At 45.4% G+C, this 20,851-nt stretch overlaps 1 long non-coding RNA gene across 1 annotated transcript in view; it reads right to left on the minus strand.

Moving 5' to 3' along the window:
• The window catches only part of LOC115346986, a 53,641-nt gene extending 38,022 nt beyond the window's left edge, over positions 1 to 15,619 (minus strand). The window contains exon 1 of the long non-coding RNA XR_003925341.1: positions 15,507 to 15,619. This is a non-coding gene — a long non-coding RNA (uncharacterized LOC115346986). The remainder of the gene's footprint in view (positions 1 to 15,506) is intronic.
• Positions 15,620 to 20,851: the final 5,232 nt, after the last annotated feature.

Raw genomic sequence — 20,851 nt, forward strand, 5'->3', positions numbered from 1 at the left:
TTCTATTTTTTATTGCATGCTTTATGCATTTCTAGACCTCACCTAGATTAGAAGTGGATGAGCCAAAGCAAACACACATGTGCGTGCGCACACACAGAGTGCTAGGTGCATTTTTCTGAGAGAGAGAGAGAGAGAGAGAGAGAGTTTGCTTTCCCAGTCTTTCTGCATCTGTAAGCAGGAAGGCTTGAAAACCTTGCAAAGAAAGTCTGTTCCCATAAGAATTCCTGCCTTGCTCTCTCCAGATTCAAGAAGCAATCACTGGCTACTGTGCATGGGAATCGCAGTATTTTGGCATGGTTCTAACATCAGCATCATTAGAAACATTGATTTATTTTAATTGTCACCTTGTACCCTACACTGCCAAATGCAGTCAGAATGTCAATTCTTTATCAATGTGAGCTGTTGACATGGAAACAGATCTGCTGAAATGGAAGCAATAAGAAAAAATGTGTTACTCCTCCAAGTTATACTTAGAAGTGGTAAATCTGTGTGTGCTACAACAGATTTAAATTCTCAATAAACTACACAGAAGAAATAAACAACTATTTGGGGTGACAGTCATTTTAGTTGTTTACATCATAGACTGCATTTAGAAAACCTCCAGTGTTACTATGGTAACCACTTTTGCTTAAACGTAGTTGTGGACGCACTTTAGGTATAATCTAAATTAACTGAAGATGGAGGAAAAAACTGGGGAACAACAGCTGAAGGAGCAACTGGCTGCTTCCTATCAGCCCATCCTATCTGCTGCATGCGCTGGCAGGGCTACAGAGGACTATGTAGCATAGACACCTTGGCTCGTCCCCGTCTAGGCTCTCAGAGAGGACCTGAAGCAGCTGACAGACTGCACCAGGTAGGTTTTAAAGATAACAGAGAGACACAGAGCTGCTTATCATCCCCACACAGCTCATAGTGCAGCCCAGAGCTGCTTGTTCTCTCCCCCTGGTCACCTGATAGGTGGTGGGAAGAGGAGGCAGGCAAGAAAAGGAGCCTGCAAGAGGGACTAGAGGCCTTCTCTGTGCCTCTGGCAGAGTTTGTGGCTTTCCTCTTTGGGATCTCTCCCAGGGAAGAGAGCAGAGCTGCAGAAAGGTGAGTCTATAGCACAAGCCTTCTGCCAAAATCTGTGACTTGGAATGGACACTGCCTCACGATTAACTTCACACAGCTAAGAAACTGTCCTAAAAGATGCAGCACAGACCTTTGACCAGTACTACATTTCCACTAGAAAGATTAAATCTCTGTGCTGCTAAAGCTAGTTTCATAGTCATAGGGAACAAGGCCAGAGGGGCCACTGTGATCTGCTGTTCTTAATAGGGATTAAAGGAACCTACGGTCTCCCGCACACCTTCCTCCAACCTGAAAGCAAATGATGGCGAGATGGAGATCACTGAGCAGAAAATGGAGGGAGAGGCTCCTCTGCCCTCTTGCCAGGTGCCAGGGCAAGGGGCAACAGAAGGAACAGACACATTTAAAACAACTTCTCTAAACAGGATCGTGGAGGCATTTGGAGCCAGAGACTGTTAAAAGCTTATGGATCTTGGCAATACCGTGAAGCAGTCCAGTTCTGAACTTGCTAGGGCAACCCCCTCCCTGCCCCACCCCTCCTTCAACTGTGATAGGACATCAAGGCATGTGGATTTTTTTTCTTTTCTTCCCTTTTCCGCTTTTCACTTTCTGTACGATTACATTAGATAATGACACATACCTCCCAAAAGCTTGTGCATCAATTAACAAGGGAAGGAAGGACACACATCATTAATTACACACCAGCCTGTAAAACACGGACAAGAGATATGGCATAACATTCTAAAAATAGCAGAAAGGCCTGCTTTGTTTAAGTCAAGTTTTATTTGAATTCCCATAATAAAGCATCTGATATTAAACAACGAAGCAGAAGACGTACCACTGTTTAGCTTCAATGGGTGTTCCAGACAGATCTGCTGTAACTTAATCCACACAGCAGAATGCAAAACCAAGGAATCTAAGTTTATGCAAGCATGAGACAAAATAGTGCTTTATACTTACACAGCATTTACCAACCCAAAGGATCGCAAACTACTCTACAAGCCATATACTAACTTAAATGCTTCCATCTGTATTGTTATCTTACATATCTTACTCCATCTGTATTGTTATCTTAGCGTTTGTATTTTGGTGAGATTCAGGAGGTGTTGGGTTAGATGCTGGGCCAAATTGCTGATACAGCTCCATGCAGCCAGAGATGAGGAAACAGGTTGCTGGCTGTCATAGTGGTCCACAGACATGGTATCCTAGTTTCAGCTGGGATAGAGTTAATTTTCTTCTTAGTAGCTGGTACAGTGTGTTTTGGATTTAGTGTGAGAATAATGTTGATAACACACTGATGTTTTGGTTGTTGCTAAGTAGCGCTTATCCTAACTTAAGGATTTTTCAGTTTCTTGTGCCCAGCCAGCAACTAGGCACCACACAGCCACTCGCTCAATCCCCCCGCTCCCAGTGGGATGGGGAGGAGAATCGGGAAAAAAAGTAAAACTTGTGGGTTGAGATAAGAACAATTTAATAACTAAAGTAAAATAAAATGTAATACTAACAATAATAATTATAAAATATAATAATAGTAATGAAAAGTAATAAATTAAAAAAAAAAAAAACAAGAAAATACAAGTGCTGCACAATATAGTTGCTCACCACCCAGTGACCAATGCCCAAGTAGCGATCCGTGCATCCTGGCCAACTGCCCCCAGTTTATATAGCGAGGATGATGTTCTATGGTATGGAATATCCCTTTGGCTAGTTTGGGTCAGCTGTGCTGATATGCTCCCTCTCAGCTTCTTGTACACCTGCTTGCTGGCAGAGAAAGCGAAGAAAGAAGAAAATTAACTCTAACCCAGCTGAAAACAGGACAATATCCACTCCTTATTCTATACCATTTACATAGAGAGGGGGGTAGTGAGTGAGCGGCTGCACAGTGCCTAGTTGCTGGCTGGGCTTAAACCATGACACATTGTTATATCGAGGAAATTCTCTTTTCTCAAATAGGGATGATGGAACAGAACTGGATGAGAAAAGGACCTGCAATACATGTCTCTAGGTACAATTGCTCCATATCAGTCTTGGCTAGTGGGATAGCACAGTATTTCTAGATCATTAAGGCATGGATATTGAAGGCATACATACTTCTGGAATAAGAGACAGCATCTGTCTGAATCTGCTTGTAGCTAAGTGGAATAGACTGATGAAGGAGGCAGAAAAGCATCTTGCTTATACCCAGTGTTCAAATAGGGAACAGTAATTTGTAGATCACACAGGAATGTTGCAGAAAAGAAGAAAAAACCCCAGCTGCCCCCAGCATAAATCAAAAGCCTTTTTCACGCACACACACAAAACCCCCAACCTTCTTCCTCCTCCTCTGGAGTGGATTGTGGCTGCCAGAAAAATATATTGCAGAGGGACAAAGAAAAAAATATAGTGGAATTATTACTGCAAACTCATACTCTTTCGAAACACGCCCCATGGGCAACTTGGTTTCCAGTTAGAACATACAAGATCATCATTTTCAAAGCCTCATCTGAAAACATAAATTATGATCTTATCCTATACTGATGGCAATAAAGGCTGCAATCTTCTATCTATGCCTCCATCTCCAACGTTAGAAACCAAAAGTACTGTTTTCTAATGTCCCTAATACATCTGAGGAGCAGATGATCCCCTGAAAGCCACAGTCTTTTAATCCTATATAAATTGGATGCTTTTGAGAATGTCACCCAGAATTCTCATGTCAGTCCTAGGAAAACATAATCTAAAACAGAGGATAATTTTGATTTTCCTCCTGACTCAGCAGATGAGGAGATAATTACATATGGAAAATGAGTGTTCTTGAGGGTAAATATACCTGCTGTAATCCTACTGCCAACTGAATTAAGGTTTGCCTGCCGCAGTAAGGCGTATGTTAACTCAGCATCTGGAGGAAAGCTAAGATCTGTCAGTTTTCAGAAGTCACTGGTGGTCCTTCCTATGTTATAATTCAGTATTTTAGAGCATAGAAACCAATGGAGAGAGGAAAGAGAGAAATAGAAGAGAGAGAGGAAAGAAGGAAAAGTATTTCTTATCTCTGCCTGTGGTTATAAGCAACAGCAATAAAAGAATCCAGCAACACCACAAGAAACTGAAGCGGGTGCATTGCCTATTCTTTCCTCCACATCAAAGCCAAATGATTCCTCTTACTGACTAGCAACATGAAGCAGCTTATTTTTTCAAGTGCTCTTCAGCCTAACCATGACTTCCACCTCTGGAACTGGAAGAATCCCATATGTCAAGTAAGCAAAGACCGGTTATCCTTCTGCAGTGATAGCTCAGCGCTGATTGAAAGTCTCATTTGTCAGGGGAAAGAATTGTTGGTTTTCTTTTTAAATTAACCCAGAAGAAGAAAAAGATATTTGTCCAGACCCAGGTGCTTTTTCATTCCTCGAGCAGCTGCTAGTTTGAGAGAATTTTAAATGGTTGGCCTTTATGAAATGAATTGGTAATCACAGCCCTGTGCCTTACACACCGTAGACTAAATGATTCAGGGGACTGGTAATAGGATAAAGCCTTTCACCTCACAGGCTGCAGTTCAAATTCAGAATAATTCTTAACTTCATAAACACCATCACTACATGATGGGCATTTGATTGTTATCATACAACGAATCAGGTGTTTTTCCTAGTGGAAAAGTATTCATGCCACAGACAATATACTAATTATTGTCAGTAATTAGCAGCACTCTTGGCAGCGGCAGTAGAGGGACCTGTAGAAAATTACCCATATGTTCATCCCTTGGAGGTTGTCATTTCAAGGCAAGGGGTCAAGCCCTTCAGACAGTCATTGCAGTGATTCTTGTAGCTCTTTCCCACCCTGGGTATGTTTTGCGGATAAGTCGAGTTCAGCCTCCAGAGCTGTCAATCTACCACTTTTATTACCGCTAAATTACTTTTGTTTCAAATGCTGGAGGCAACTTTGAATGCCGGGTCTAATTAGATTGTAATTGTTGGAAGATCTGAGCAACTGTGGCAGCTTTGGGTGGAGACTTTGGTGGCTTATAATATTTGTGCAAATAGGTTTCACAAGCACAAAACCTACAGCTGCTTTTGACAGTGGGCATTTTCTTAGAAAATTTATACTACTAACCATCTAAGCCAGAGAGGAAAAACTTTGAATTTCCACATGCAAACTAAGTGATCTGCAAAAGCCATCTGCCCAAGCAGACAGCTTCACAGGTCAGGCAGTTTTCACGAGTCCAAGATGTTTTAGTGCAAACAGAAGAAGATAAGTTTAATTAGGAATAAATATTTTTGTACAAACAGAACAAAGGACATTGACCTAAGCAAGAACCACATGTATACATGTCGCCACATTTTCAGAACAATAAAAAACTACAAACTAAAAAGAAAATAAATTTCAAATATATATAGGAGTAAATCCTACCATTTAGCACTAGAAGCCTTATCTTTCCCGAGGGGAAAAATACTGATGAACAGCCCAGGAACTCCATGCCCTGTTGCTGAATACGATTTTTCCTCTGCCTTCCTTCGGGAAAGTGTAGAACCCTCGACACTTCAACCCCCTCTAATATAACACAGTCCAGAGATCTGCAGGGAAATCCTGAATATCTGAGAGTGAACATTTAAAGGCCAGGGAGCTTCTGCTAGGAGACCCTGTGCTTCCATGTTATCTCCTGAGGTCTACCTGTCATAATGACAGCATTACCTCTTTGTGCAGCTCCAGGGAGAGCTGTGCAAATATTGGATTATCTGGTTCAACGGCCAAACAAAAAACAATCATGGGCAGAAAAAATTGCAGTTGAATCTACTTGAAATAAAAGCTAAGGGGGTGGTTTGGCTAAGGGAAAAAAAAAAAAAAAAAAAAAAAAGAGGAAACGTTTGCCTTTAAAGTAGTAAAACCTCTGTTCTCTATTTTTGACCTGAAAAGGAAAAAGATGCCCACAAAATTAAAACTTTTTTTCTTTTTAACCTTTCCTTTTCTCCCTTTCTTTGATTTGGCGGGGGGGGGGGGGGTGTGTGTAATAAACCTTCACCAATTTTCATGTCACACCAAAGTAGATCTGGTCTCCCTGGAAAATTTGTTTTCTTCAGGAAACCTGCTACTTAAAAACACTTTGCTGAGGTCTAGCTGTAGGAAGAACCACACAGTCTGAACTGGAGAGATCCAGTGACCAGATTTTTGTTTAAGAAAGAACCAAGTTTTCAAGTAAGAAAACTGATCTAGTCAATCACTATGGATCAAAAATGTGATTGCTGAATTTTTTCCCATGAAGGGAGAAGAGGACCAAATACTATCCTTTGAAGGACAGACTAGCCATCTCACTTACTCACCATAGTACTGACCCCTTTGTTTTGTTCTCCTGTAAGTAAAACCACAGCCACAGTTCTTCACTCAGAAGCTGATTTTTCCTTTTTTTTTTTTTTTTCTCCTGCTGCAGTGCCTATGTGAAATGAAAGGTACAGATGGATTGCACTGGTGACAGTAAAGTCCATGAGATACCACCAGCACATTCCCACAAGCTTGTGTAGTTTGTTACATACATGTGTGGCTGGCAGTGGGCATGCTTGGAAACACTCTGGTTACCGGTTATCCTACATCTATATGAAGACTGGTTGGGTTAGTAGCTGGCTCCTTTTCTTCCACAGAATGAGCCAAATTGGATTCAGGAGCTTCTGCAGCTGAACTGACTTTGGTAAATATGAAGAGGCACCCTCTGCTACATAAATACATACACCAAAATTAGAATGAAATTTGTTTAGAAGGGCAAAAAGGAAAAAATTCAGGAGTCTGTAGAACTGCTGCTGGTAAATATCAGCAATACCATTTACTAGAGGAAACAGATATATAAGTGTATATATACCAAAACTGGTATGACAAAAGTGGGAAAGATCCAGAAGTCTCCAGGTCAATCCCAAATCATAAAGTCGAGTCCCCCAGACTGTATGTACGTCACTGTTGAAGACAGTAGGAGACAGGTAAATGCTTGTTTAAACCTCTTGTTTTTCCTCCAGACCCATGTTATATGCAGAACAAGGCACTGGCCAATATTTATGGTATATTCTACCAACTAGTATCCACAAAAGAGTCCACTGCCTTGGATCACAAGACCACAATGCAAATCTTTATTAACTCATCTTCACAGACCTTCCCTAAACAGCCAAGGCTTTAAGGGACAAATTATTAAACCTACAGAAAGACACAATTACTGAATACAGAAACCATTTCAGCACTTGCATCTGTGTTAGAGGAGCATGAGCCCATACCCCTGAGCAGCAACACTACAGAAGATGTACCATTCCCAGGATGACACACAGCTTGTTCAGCATTTGCAAGTGCAAACATTCAGAAGAATAAAAAACCTTTCACACTACAGTGACCAACTCCAGGTAACACTCAGCTCCAAACTGAAAAGGCTATAGGGCGTGTGCAAACTAAACACCCTAGAAGCACAACTAGAAGAGATAGCAAGCTCTTTCAAAGTTTACCAGCAGCTTTGCACAGAAGGGAAATGGCTAAAAAGTGAAGCTGTGACGAGGAACCTGACAGCCAACATGAAGAAGCTGGAAGACACAATGACAAAGCAGAACCAGTACTTCAAACAGCCACAGAATGAAAAAGAAGAAATTCAAAAAGAACTCCAGAAGGTAAAGGCGGGGGCTGGGGGCGGGCGGGGGGGGGGGGGGGAGGAACAAAAACTTGATGGATTTTGAAAAGAGAATAGCTAAAAAGGTATTAAAATGTGCAGGGGCTGGGAGCACAAGTGAAGATCCAATAGTAAGCACACAAAAAGGGAAAATAATATTCTTGTTGGGGAATGCGGGATGTTCTTTGACAGTGTAACAGCAAAGATAAATAAATACATCCTTGCTTTCCATTCTAGGTGACTGTGAGATACCAGAGAAGAAAGCACGCAGGTGTTATATGGGGAAGAAAGTCAATGCAAAGAAACAGAAAAGCTATTTAAATACAGAAAATAGTTAGAAACTCCTGTAAAGCAAACCTCTTTAAAGCATAAGATAAACAGTCTTTTCTAGGTGGCCACAAGAAAAAAACAGAAGCATTTGAGAATGGAGTATTCTTAGAGGCCAGGTTTACCTAAAGTCCAAATGCAGAAACAATAGAGGAGCAGACTAGGTAAAGAGTTTCTCCTCATGCTTGTTCTGGGCTCATGTAAAGGTCAGAGAAGCATTGTCCCAGTTCAGTACACAGCTATTTTGTGGGATCAGGGAGCATGTTAAAGTGAAAGGACAAGAGAAACCTTCATCAATGCCACTAATACACAACAATACCCTGGGCAGTATTGCTGCCCAGTCCTGTAGAAAATGGCACCACTACCTGGTGTAAAGGACTGAAAGAGCCCTTTACACGTTACACTGCAGCACTAGCAATCAGCAGAATGTGTAATGTATGGCACCAGTGCTTACAGGACCCACCTAGGGATATAAATCTGCCCCAAGAGAACGAAGCTGCAGAAGAATACATCCATGAATCTTGCCTTAATAGCTTATGGCACACGAGGAGACATGCAAAGGCAGATCCCTGTAAAGCCAATCCATGTCTGTAACACGTCTGGCAGTGTATCTAAGACTGTACTTCTGCGCCTAAGGATCAGACTGCAGGAACTCTGCCTCTAAGACATCATTAAAGCCTGTACATACATTCATGCCTCACACAGGCTTCAGGGGACCTCACTGCCTTCTCAACCATGTTCAGCTAGAGACCCACACTTGCAAGAAGGAGAACATCTGCTTCTCAGAAACTCTGCTTATTATGGTTGAAAGTAAGGTGCCCGGCTTATTCACCGCTACTTCATTATTTTTATTTCTCCGACAGTCAGCTGTATCTGTTCACAGACATGCACAGTGGTTTTGTGCTGCATAACTCTTCCTTCAGCAGAGTTAACTCTAGATTTACATCTGTTTAAAACGAGGGTGGAAACAACCTTAGAGTCCAAACATTTAAGACTGAGCTTGAACAATTCATATTTCCACTTCTGGCAAACCTGCAGAAGCATGCAGACCCTAGCAAGACTAATTTGTGTGCTCACATGGAGAAGAAAAAATGAGCACCTACACAAATACAGAGACAGATAGTGCTCATCTGGTAATACCAGCCTGCCAGCCTGGAACAGCAGGACTGGGAGCCAGCAGCCCCTGGATCTCTGTCCCATCCCACCAAACACACGCACAAATTGCCTTGGCCCTGGCACATGACCTGTGCAAGGTCCAGGGGCCCCACACACCCCATGAGCAAAATCAACGTATACGCTTCGATCACGGAGTGCATAGAGCAAAAAAACTCTACCTCCTCTCAGACAAACCCCCAGACAGATGCGATGGGAGGGAAGACAAAGCACTTGGCAGCCTCTCCTACTGACCAGCGGCCATGCTGAACTCTGCAACTCCTCGCCTACGCCAAAGGGAAGGGCTCCAATGCAACCTGCAAAGTCACGTGTGTTATTACTGGAATTACTGGTACCTACGCAAATGTGAGTTTAGGCCCTGACCCTGTCGCTCCGTACTTTTCCCTCAAACACTGCCCAGCCACAAGCAGTCTCTCCAGCAAAACACTGACTTCCAAACAGCGTAGGAGCTCAACTGGCCTGTGAGACACCCAACAGGGTACGACCAGCATTCAGTTTACTTAAGGAAGGCTCCTGTGGTGCCCCGACTCCAGCCACTGGCCACCCGTGGGTGCCATGGCCCCTCGCTGAGGACAAGGACCGGCTCTCTGGGAGGGCAGACCCCCACCCTCCCCTCTGGGGGATGCGGCGGGGCCGGGCGCGGGAGGGAAACGCGGGGAGCCAAGGCAGGGAGGCGCAGGCCTGGCCGCGGCGGCCGGGCTTTGTCGGGGGGCCGGGAGCTCCCTGCCTGGCGGCTCCGCCATCTCTCGCCTCTACGAAAGCGACACCAACGCTCGCACGCGCCGCACCTGGGCTACGTGCGCCAATTAAAGATATAAAGGAACTTCGAACGCTTAATTATTAACCCCCAGGGGCGGCGGGTGTCTTCCCCGCACCTTTCCGCTTCGTCACGCTGCCGGTGAGCGAGGCCCTTACGGCCGCCGGCCGCGGTAGCGCCGCCGCGCCAGGGGACAACATGGCCGCCGGGCCCCCCGCGGCGGGGAGGCGGCGCGGCACAGCGCGACGCGACGCGGCGCGACCCGCCCGGCGGCAACACCTGCCCGGCTGCGGCGGCGGCGGCGGCTCCCCCGCGGAGCCGGCGGCAGCGCCCGCCCAGGAATTACGAGCCGGCGGGGGGATGTCGGAGGATTATGGAGCAGCCGCGCGTCGGCTCCAATTAGGATCAACGCTCCCGCCGCCCCCGCGCCGCCGCCGCCGCAACGGCGGGGCCGCAGCGCCCCCTGCCGCCGCCCCGCCGCGCCGCCGCCCCGCCCGCAGCACCCCGCCGGCCGCCGCGGGCAGCCCGGGCAGGGGGAGCGCGGTCTCCGGCCTGGGGAGCGGCGGCTTCGCCGGCCGCCCCCGCAGCGGCCGCGGCGTCGCAGGTTGCCTGAGGGGACGACCGCCGCGGCCCCTGCCTAGGAAATGGGGGGGGGGGGGGGGGGGATCCGGGGGTGTGTTTGTGGTGTATTGGAGCGGTTTGTTAGTTGAAATCCCAGGGCGCCCCAGGCCCGCCTCACAGGATGTTTTGGGTCGGAAGGGACCTTGAAGATCATCTAGTCCAACCCCCCCGCCATGGGCAGGGACACCTTCCACCAGACCAGGTTGCTCAAAGCCCCATCCAACCTGGCCTGGAACACTTCCAGGGAGGGGGCATCCACACCTCCTCTGGGCAACCTGTTCCGGTGCCTGACCACCCTCATCATAAGGCATTTCTTCCTTATGTCCCCCTCTCTCAGTTTAAAACTGTTACCCCTTGTCCTGTTACTACAGGTCTTGGTAAAAAGTCTTTCTCCATCTTTCTTAGAAGCCCCCTTTGTATACAGAAAGGCCGCAATAAGGTTGCCCTTGGCCTTGTTGAACTTCCTGAGGTTCGCATGGGCCCACTTCTCCAGGCTGTCAAGGCCCCTCCAGATGTCAACTCTTCCCTCAAGCAAATAACTACACCACTCAGCTTGGTGTCACCCGCAAACTTGCTGAGGGAGCACTCAACACCGCTGTCTATGGCATTAATAAAGATACTGAAAAGTACCAGTCCCAATACAGACCCCTGAGGGCCACCCCTTGTTGCTGATCTCCATTTAGACATCGAGCCATCAGCTGCAACTCTTTGGATGCGGCCATCCAGCCAATTCCTTATCCATTGAAGAGTCCATCCGTCAAACTCATCTCTCTCTGCCTTAGCGACAAGGACGTTGGCAGGGTCCTGGCCTGCCCGGCCGTTGCCGATGGAGCAGGATGGTGCTTGTGTGGAGGAATGACCGGCTTTGGAAAACATGATGTTGTTACCCCAAAAGCATCAGCTGGAGCACTCGATGTGCTGGCCGGGGTCACAACCGGCCAGGGCATAGCTGGCTGCATGGGCGCAGGGTGGCCAGCCCCCACCAGCATCCATGCTCACTCATCTGCAGCTGCCTGTGTTAGAGGAATACATTCCCCCCAAATTACTCGGCAAGTAACGAGCCGCAGCAGCCGCTACAGCAATATAAATCCACGGGAAAGGATTTTTCCCTCCCTTTTCTGAGATAAAAATCTCAGAACAGCAGAGGCTACACCGTTGACTAGGCTATTAAAATGGTATTTATGGGGTAATCACTTATTTTAACTGCCAGCTACATAAAATTTATCATGGAAAAAAAAGACTCATGGAATTTTATAATTATCATTTACATTTTTTTAAACCTATTTAACAAATCAAATTTGCGATTCTTCCACCCAAAAATACATCAGAAGGAACAGAGAGAGAGGTAGCGAATGGGCAGTTGACTCATCTCCCATGCACAGCTGCAGGGGCACTTCTCTGTTTGCCCAAACCTAGTCCCCTCCTCTGCACGAGAAAGGCTCTTAACTGGGGCTAGGGAAGAGGGAGTGCCTTTCCCCAGGTTTGCCATCATTGGTGCACCACGAGCAAGGGGCTTTGTGGTGCCCCCAGCCCCCAGAAACCCAAAGGAGGCGGCTGTGATACAGGGAAGAAAGCAGCAGGCGCACAAGCCGTCAACAGAGTTGGTTTGTGGTGAAATACGCTGGTTTGTTGCAGTCAAAACATCTTAATTTCTGCAGGAGGTTTATTGGCAAGGTGAGAGCGGCGTCCTGGCACCCGCCCCAGGCCAGCTTGTGGTGAATGGGCAGGGGTGAGAACGCTTCGCTCAGGCTGATTGTGGGAGAGAGTCAGGATGGGACTTTCCTTGATCACTTTAGGTCTAATTGAAAAGAGATGTGCACGAAGGAGGCTCTGCAGGCCAGACCCCGAGGAAGGGCACGCTCAAGGCGACACGCAGGCTCTGCCAGCGGGGTGACGGGCATCAGTAAACCACCCCCACTCAACCACCCCTGAACACCAGTATGCAATATTTTGCAAGTGTAGATATCGCTTGATAGCAGCATACCTGTTCAATACCTGACCATCTCACGTCATGCTTGTGGGATGGGTATTACCACCTCTGCGCTTACGGACAGGGAAGGAGGCATGGAAAGCTGTTGAGGGACAGAGCTGCAGCCCCATAGCGGGGGGGTCACCAGCAGAGCAAGACTTACGGCCAAGATTTTGGCCCAAGGTTTGTTTGACACCAGACCCCTGCCTATGTGCAGCTTATGTCTGGCAGCTGACAAGCTGGGGTTTGGGGCCCTCAATCTGGAGAAAGCAAAGGCAGGGCATGGCGACAGAGATGTTAGCAGGGGCTGAAGGCCATCCATCCAGAAAGCAGCTCCAGGGACCATATGTTTTGTTCTGGTTTTCAGCTGTCCCTCCTTTATCCAGGAATACTTCATTGCCACTCCCCAGGCCACCTGATCTCTCACGCTTTGCACGGGTGAGCTGCAAAATAACCGATTAAAATGGAGGAAGGAAAACCAAACGCATCACATGTCTTGCCTCACTGAAGATCTGTTATACCTTTGGATCTTTTCCCCCCAACTCATCTGTACAAAGTAGGCATACCGGATTGCACATTGGCTGTTGATAAGAAATTCATATTAGTTCAGCAGGTCTGCAGAGCTAGAAGTTTGCTATGCCACATGCTTGATCATACTTTTAAATTAAAATGAAAGAAAACAACTACCTCCCAACTATGCAAATCAGCTATTTGGAGTCCCAGGCTGCTCATGGTACTTCTTCAGTCTTCTCAGTGTCATAGCAAAGGGTGCATAGGCATTTTTGTCTTTTTAGAGAACATGACAATTGTTTCTTGCACTTTTTAAATACATTTTGTTATCCATTTTTTTGGGAGAGCTTCCTGAGTGTGCTGTGTAGGTAGCAGCATGCTGGAGAGCAAAAAGTTTTTATTTTGGTATTACTAAATCAGTTTGGTGTTTGTGGAGAAAACATGTAACTTCCATGTGTATCTGTTTACATGTACACATCAAAATATTTTGTACAGAGTTTTGATGCCTGTGTGGCAGCAGGACTCTTTGGGTCTTTGGATCGAATGTGCCCCGCAGGGACTATCCATGGAAATCACGGCTTCAGTATGCGGTGGATTGTGCCATCAGTACAAAGTGGTGGGGGGGGTTGTCATTAATAAAAATACATAATTTAGAGCAGGTGAGCCTACTCCAGGTACCAGACATCCAGAAAGAAACTTACTTCATCCATTCCTCCTTCTGCTGAAGTGTACATTTGTCACCAGATAAACTTTGCTGTTTTAAAGGCATGCTAAATCCTTGCAAAGGGGGATTTCGCTCTGGAGAGAGGAAAATTGGGCAATACAGCTGTACAAGTCATAGAGCAGAGCGTATAATGACTCATTATTTATCAACAAAGACACATCCATGAGCAGGATGTGATGGTCTGGGATGGGCTGATGTCACAGCAAGGAGCGGGAAAACGGCAAAGACAATGAGAGTATTATGACTATCTTTAACCACATTAATACAATCAGACACTTTATTACTATTATTAGTCACTGCAATTCTGTAATTCTACAAACCCACTCCATCCGTGTACGAAGTTGTAAAAAATTTATGTAGCAGATCATTAATTTTTCTTACAAATTCCTTCTCATTTAGTTTTTGTAAGAGATGTCTAAACTGGGCAAAGTGGTTTTGAAAGAAAAGCTCTGAAGTTATCCCTTGGGGAACAAAAAAATACAGTATCGCCAGCACAATCCATTTGAAAGAATGAATCAGCCTCCTGGAGAAAGGAGAAGTAGTTCAAAACACAGGACTAAATGAAAAAAAAACCCTCATCTTCTCTATATTTGCTTCTCTTGCTTTGCATACTTAGGGCTTACACTTTCAACCTTTTCTTTGCAATCACAGCAGCTGGAAACTTACTTTTTCAATGGAAAATGAGAATCCGGCTTAATCACACGAATCCCAGAGCTAGAGCTTCAAGAAAAGCTCTCTTTCCCCTTCAGCTTGTGATTTGGCAGTGGTAAAGGTGCAGACAGCTCTGAGACTTACAGGGACAGTCCATAAGAGATAAGCATTTAAATAGTAATCTTCAGCGATACTAATGGCCTCCAAAGGAGCGAATTTTCATCCCTCTAGGAGGAGTGAGCTGATCATTACAACCTGACGTTTTTTCTCCTTTTTGAATCACATAGGAGAAAAACGTGGCAGACTGTAAAAGCAGGCAGCTGGAGTATAAACATCTTGCAAGGCTTAGCCCTTAAAGAAACAGGCAAAGGGCTGTCCAGGGCCACCCTTCTGCCTTTGGGGAAGGCATACCCCCAGCCCTCTGCTCATGCACCAAACCTGCAGCACAGAGGATCTGACAGAGACCCTCTCCTGCCTTTGCCTGGGTGTCAGCAAACCAACACAGTCAGTATCGGGCCAGATTCCCCTTGGGCCATCAGCTGGGTAGCATCCTTTTACCTGGACCAAACCGTGGCTCGTGGCCAAGCGAGCGGTCACGCTGTGGGGAAGGGTGGGTGCTCGCGGTCTGTTAGGGACCTGCCTCTTAAAGGTTTGTGGGTGTTTTTCTTCCAAGTGAGCGAGGTACTGTCTCTCTGACAAAGAATATTATCAGTTTTAAGTCATTTATTCTGCCCGTTGCAAAAATCTAAAGGAGATTATTACAATTCACTTTTTCAATTAATTTCTACCCAGTTTTTTTTTTTAGATTGCTGCAGTTATCTCTCATATTCATTTCTATAAGCTGTTTCCAAACAGTTAGGTGGCTGATATACATGAAGAAGTTAAAACCCAGTAACTCTTGCAAGGAAGCGGCCACAGAAGGACCATCAGCCCCCACTGTGCCATAATCATGATTGAAACGAAGAACAAAATCTTAAGACGCTTTTTACTCAGCGAGCTAGAAATCAGCAGCACTGTAAGCTTTAAAGCACAGCTTGTCAATACAGCATGCTTCTCCCTCGTACGTTACCCAAATGACATCCCCAATAGAAAAATAAATCACAAGTCTAACCTTGGGGGAGCTCTCTGAATTCACAGTGGTCAGTACTGGATCAGGGAGGGAAACTGATGTCCGATTTTTTTCTCTTGTTCTTCATTCCTTCTGGAACCCAGCACATCTTTCCATCTTCTCCTTTTCTTGGCTATCACTTTCTGACACAAAAAAAATCTGTAAAGACGAAGCGATTTTTATTAACTTCTGGAGCCACATATTACATCTGCTCTAGCTTTTCTCTAGACAATTAATCAGCGCATCTCTTCATTGCACCCCCTTTAACCTCTACTATATAAGTCACTGTTTTACTGTGCCTTTTATCAAATTTCCCTGCCTCATCCAATTGCATACCAGAACCGTCATCCCCGAGCAGAAACTTAGGGCATTACATGGGGGAAGCAGGAACCCATACGGGGGGATTTTCCATTGCCAGATGTTTTGAGTCTGCCTGATTTCAGCACAGGGAACGTGTTATGTCAGAGATACCTTGGGGACTGTTTCTGCACAGCCAACCTGTGTGAGCCAAGGGAAGCTGTAGCAGTACACCAAAGCAGGTCTCTCCCACCGTCTCCCTCCCGAAGCGCCTGGCCGGTCCTGTCGGCAGGGTGGGCAGCCCAGGACTGCGGTTGGCACGGGGGTCGGCTGGGTCTGGTTTCAGCAAATTTTGCTTCATGAACCGCTTGGGCTGTTTTACAGCACAGGTTTCTGTCCCGCACATCCCATCCCAGCACTGGCAATACGCACCAGCCAGCAGTGAAAGCAATGGGTTTTCTCCCCCCCTGCAAAATTAACACGCGATGGCATGGCACACGTCCCTGGATGACAGCATGCCCTGCCCCAGCAAGTCCCACGACCTGCTGTGAGGACACAAACTGCTGCCTGTGTCTACCCTGGGGTAGAGCAGCAGGCACGCAAAATGAATTTTGCCTCCTTTTCAATTTAATAGTCTCTTGGTGCTACTCAGGTAATTACACTGGTGTGTCTCTTTGTAAGCTTTTTTTATTGTCCCTAGTATTCTCCCTGACAAAGAACCGAGGAAAACATCAATTTTCCAAAAGCGCTCTGGCTTAAGCTGGCCACCGGTGATATAATGTGGCCATCCCTAAAGTCCAGAGTGTATAACTATAACCAAAATGGAGTTATTTCTTGTTTCCAGAACAATTTCTTTAGCACTACTAAGAAGAAGTCTGTATACACTGAACTGCTTCCCCCCCCCCCCCATGAGTACAAGAAAGTATATTTGAGGGTCTATTCTAAAATAATATTTTGGTAAAATGCGCATCTAACAAAATTCAGTGTCTGCTATCTGGCTTCTGCCAGCAGAGAAATGCATATTCTCAGCCTCAATGCTTCTAGCAGTAGTTTTGGATTGGTGATGAGGACAATATTTTCATCCCAACAGGTCATTTTCGCATTTATCCACAAATGATGGGCAAAAGGTTTTTGTAGTGAAAGAAGGAAAGCAGAGCAGTATTATTTAAGAGGAACACTGGCCAGTTTTGAAAAAGTTCAGTAAGATAATGATATGGGGTTTTTTACTTATCTCTTAGTAGATGTTTGAAATTACAGGAACCAGCCCTTCTAGTAGAGGTATTAATGTTAATGCTAAAGAATAAAATGTATCAGAGGGCTCAAGCTATTTGATTGTCAAAATATCTAATTTCACTCTTTGGAATGATGGGTTTTTTTTAAAACAAGCCAGACATCAAGCTGATCAAAGCTAACATATTTGGAGCAAACTTTTAAACTATAACAGCTTAATGTGACCAGAAGCGGTATTCTGTGGTACTGGTACATTCTTAGTCATTTTTGTTTTCCTTTTTAATAAGTGGATTGCTTCTGCACCTATACAGTGCTCCATATAAGTCTAGTGAAATGAGATGTGCTTACTTCTGTTAATAGTAAAGCCATATATTTGCAATCTCTGTAGCATCTCCTCCAGCTTTTAGAAGTGTTCCTCTAAGCTCATCCCATTCATTAATACATTATCCAAAAAACCAGCTAACTCTGACCCCCTCATCCTGTGGCATATGGACTGGCCACTCAGAGGGTTAATGTCATGTTTGTAAATAGCCCCTTGGGTACGTGCACTGTCAGATCCTTTTGGGAGACCGGGGACCAACTTGAAGATGTGAATTCCCCCTTTCTCAAAACTTCTGTGAATGAATCTTACGGTGTAGGAATTGGGTATTTATCCGCAGCCGGGGATTTACGGTGGCTTTGTAGTTCCCGCAAATCCTGACCCCGTCATGGATCTTGGGAGCACGTATGGCTGGTACAGCCCCCGCTCTGGCATCCACAGGTGAAATTATAACCTGCCTCTGCAATCCATCCCACTGCTCCTCCGATCTATCTGACCACCTCTCCACAGCCACCCTCCACTACACAAATGGCACCAGCCTCGCCCACACAAATTGAGAAATGGCATCACCCAGTCCCTACGGCCTTCCTGTTGTGCCGCTTATAAAACAGATGTCTGCCTTAAATACGGCTCTATATTTTACCCATCAGCTCCCCCTCCCTGGCAGGTCTCTAGCGTGCCGCTCTTCAGTTTGGTTTACGCTTATATATTGCCACTTTCTGCCTATTGGCAGGAGACGGTCTCCTTTAGTCACAATTAGCTCTAATGGCAAACAGGTATATCGAGAAGTTACTGTGACAGGCAGACAGCCGAAAACTCCTTCTCTCTCCTTTCTGGGACACCGTAACGGCAAGTTCATTTCCTTCAGACTTATTCTAGAAATTTTTCCTTGATAGACTCCCTGGGATACCCTGCACAGACTCCCAGGCTTAACGCCGCATGATTTATTTTCACATTAACAGAATACATAGGAAGTCAGCCCATCCTACCCGTGCTAGTAAAGGGGCTCGGGTCCTTCAGCTATTTCTCTAAGGAGCATCCTCATTCTGAGCCACGCTCATCCATACCCCAATGTGTGTCCCAATTACCCTATCCCAAAGGTTTTTCGAGATTATGGGGCTCCCTCTGATAGTGGTACCATCTTATTCACCACATGCAATGAGTCTTTCAGTCGATATGGCAACAGTGTCATTCAACACAGAGGTACCTGCTACCTCTCAGTAGCAGAGATGGATTAGCACTGTGCACCAGTGCCGTGCTGCTATATTTTGCCTTTCCGCTCTGCTATATAAAGCTCCATGCTATCAAAGCTATATTGCACCCAAAGTACCTCCGGTGGCTGCCCTCAGGGCTGGATCATGCTGTGCAGATGTACACCATTTTTCTGGTGTTTCACTTCACAAACAAATTGGTCTTGACCTGCATTTAAAAAAAAAAAATCAAAATAGCAAGGAATAATCAGTATTTAGGCTTGTTAAAGGCTCAGTAGTGTTTCCTCCTTTTAGCTGATTCTTGAGATGAAACTTGGATTTTAAAAAAAACAAAACTGTGGTAGGCATAATGTTTTTAGACGCTCTATTACCTCTTTATATTCTTTCTCACCAAGTTCTCATGGAAAATGTAAGTCTTTAGGCACTCAAAATGCTTTCCAGCCAATGTTAGGAAAACAGCCTTTGCTGAGCTGCATTTTCTATAGCATTTGCATAAAAATACAGTTCAATTCTTGGTATATGCTGCAAAAATCGGACTCTTTTATTTCCATTAAGTTGGAAACTGTCCATATTGCCATATGTAGCCATTTTATCTTTCCTCTTTCTTTTCTTATAAAGCACAATCCTTGATGCCAGCTTGCTTTATGTTTTTGCCATTCACAGGGAAGTAAAAATAGCAGCACCATTCCTGAAGAGACAGCAGCAGAACAATAACTTTGCTTAAAATCCGGAACAGCAAAAATTCACCAAAACTAACCATTTAAACCACCCCATTGCAAAATCAAGGTTCAAATTCTGTGTTTTCCTAGAGACTGCTGGTCTGCAAGCGAGCTCTTAAAATGTAAGCGATAGCAGTTTCCTAATGCCTCACAAAGCTGGGTGTTTATAATGAATACTTGATATGCAGTCATTTAAAAAAAACAGAGCTTCCTATTTCTAGTTTTATGTGATACATGGTACTTAAAATTTGCACGACAGCAATGTGCTTCTGGTAGCAAAGCAGAGTATCTGCAAACATTTGCAATAATCTAGTACAAATTCGGCTCCCTTGCCGTTCAGGCTGATTTCATTCATACAGACACAGACCATAGCATCAGCTTTATCAAAGTTACAGGAAGGATAAATTCAGCCCTTTTAGTTCATGTTTACAGAGTCATACATTTTTTATAGTTCTACAGGCAGAGAGATTTCTGTTTAAAGCAGCATTTTTCTGGAGAAGGCTGCGGCACCATCACGTGATTTCAAGATGTTTAGATATAAATGAAATAGAGTCAGGTAATTCAGAAAAGGCCCCTTGTATTCTTCATTGCGAGTGGGAGGCGATGATACAGGCAGTTTTTGCAAAAAGGCTGAGCTTGCGAGAAGAGTTGTTCTTACTAATTGCACTGATTTTGTGTCTGAATGCCTTTTTTGTGTCCAGCTTTACCATGAACAGACCATTACCGGCTCCTCAAAGAGTCCCAGTTTCCCTGCTTTTACACATCTAATAGCACCCGCTGCTACTCAGGCAGTGTCAGGTCTGGTCCCATGTCAGCCCTTATGCCTTGTTTGTGCTAAAAATTAATTATTTAAGCCTTAAAAACATCCGACCTTTTGTTTCTTCACTTTGACCACACTGTGACATTAGAGAGTGGAGCTCGTATGAAAACGCTTTCATTTGACTCATTTTGTTAAAACACCCTTTCTGCATCTCACAAGGTTTTTTGGTTCTGTTTTGTTTTTTTTTTTAGGGAGGCAGAGTAGTGCCTCCTGAACATAACCGAGCGCGACTGGAAAAAGCAGGGGCTCGGCACGGCACCAGGCATATGGCCAAGTGCGGGGCAACGCCAACTCCAGTGGCATCGTAGCAAGTCTGCTTGGGTTTGGGCGAGTCTCCCCAAAATGACTGTCGCCTCCCTCGCACGTCTGCAGGGGGGCCCCCGGCTCCTTGCTGCTGCCCCAGGCAAGCCACCGACAGGCACGGGCAGGGAGGTAATATCGGGCTGCCAGTGTTCCCGCATGCTGGGCTGGGGAAGGGCCGAGCAGATGGAGAGGGCACCACCGCTTTGGAAGAGAGGAATGGGTGGAGGGGGAAGGAGGGAAAATGTTATTTCTGGAATAAGTCACCTCAAGTTAAAGCCTCTGGGTTGTGTACAGCAGCTTAGGTTGGTGCTGTCACACGGTGAGTAATAAAGGAGATGCCAGCTCCCTTCTGAGCTCATTTTTTATTCTTGTGTTCAGGGACCTCACTCATCTCAGTAGCTCTTTGCAGCTCTTCCTCATCGCACATGCCAGGTGAGGGATGGCTGTCC

Source organism: Aquila chrysaetos, chromosome 1 (genome assembly GCF_900496995.4).
Source record: "Aquila chrysaetos chrysaetos chromosome 1, bAquChr1.4, whole genome shotgun sequence".
Classification (NCBI taxonomy): Eukaryota; Metazoa; Chordata; class Aves; order Accipitriformes; family Accipitridae; genus Aquila; species Aquila chrysaetos.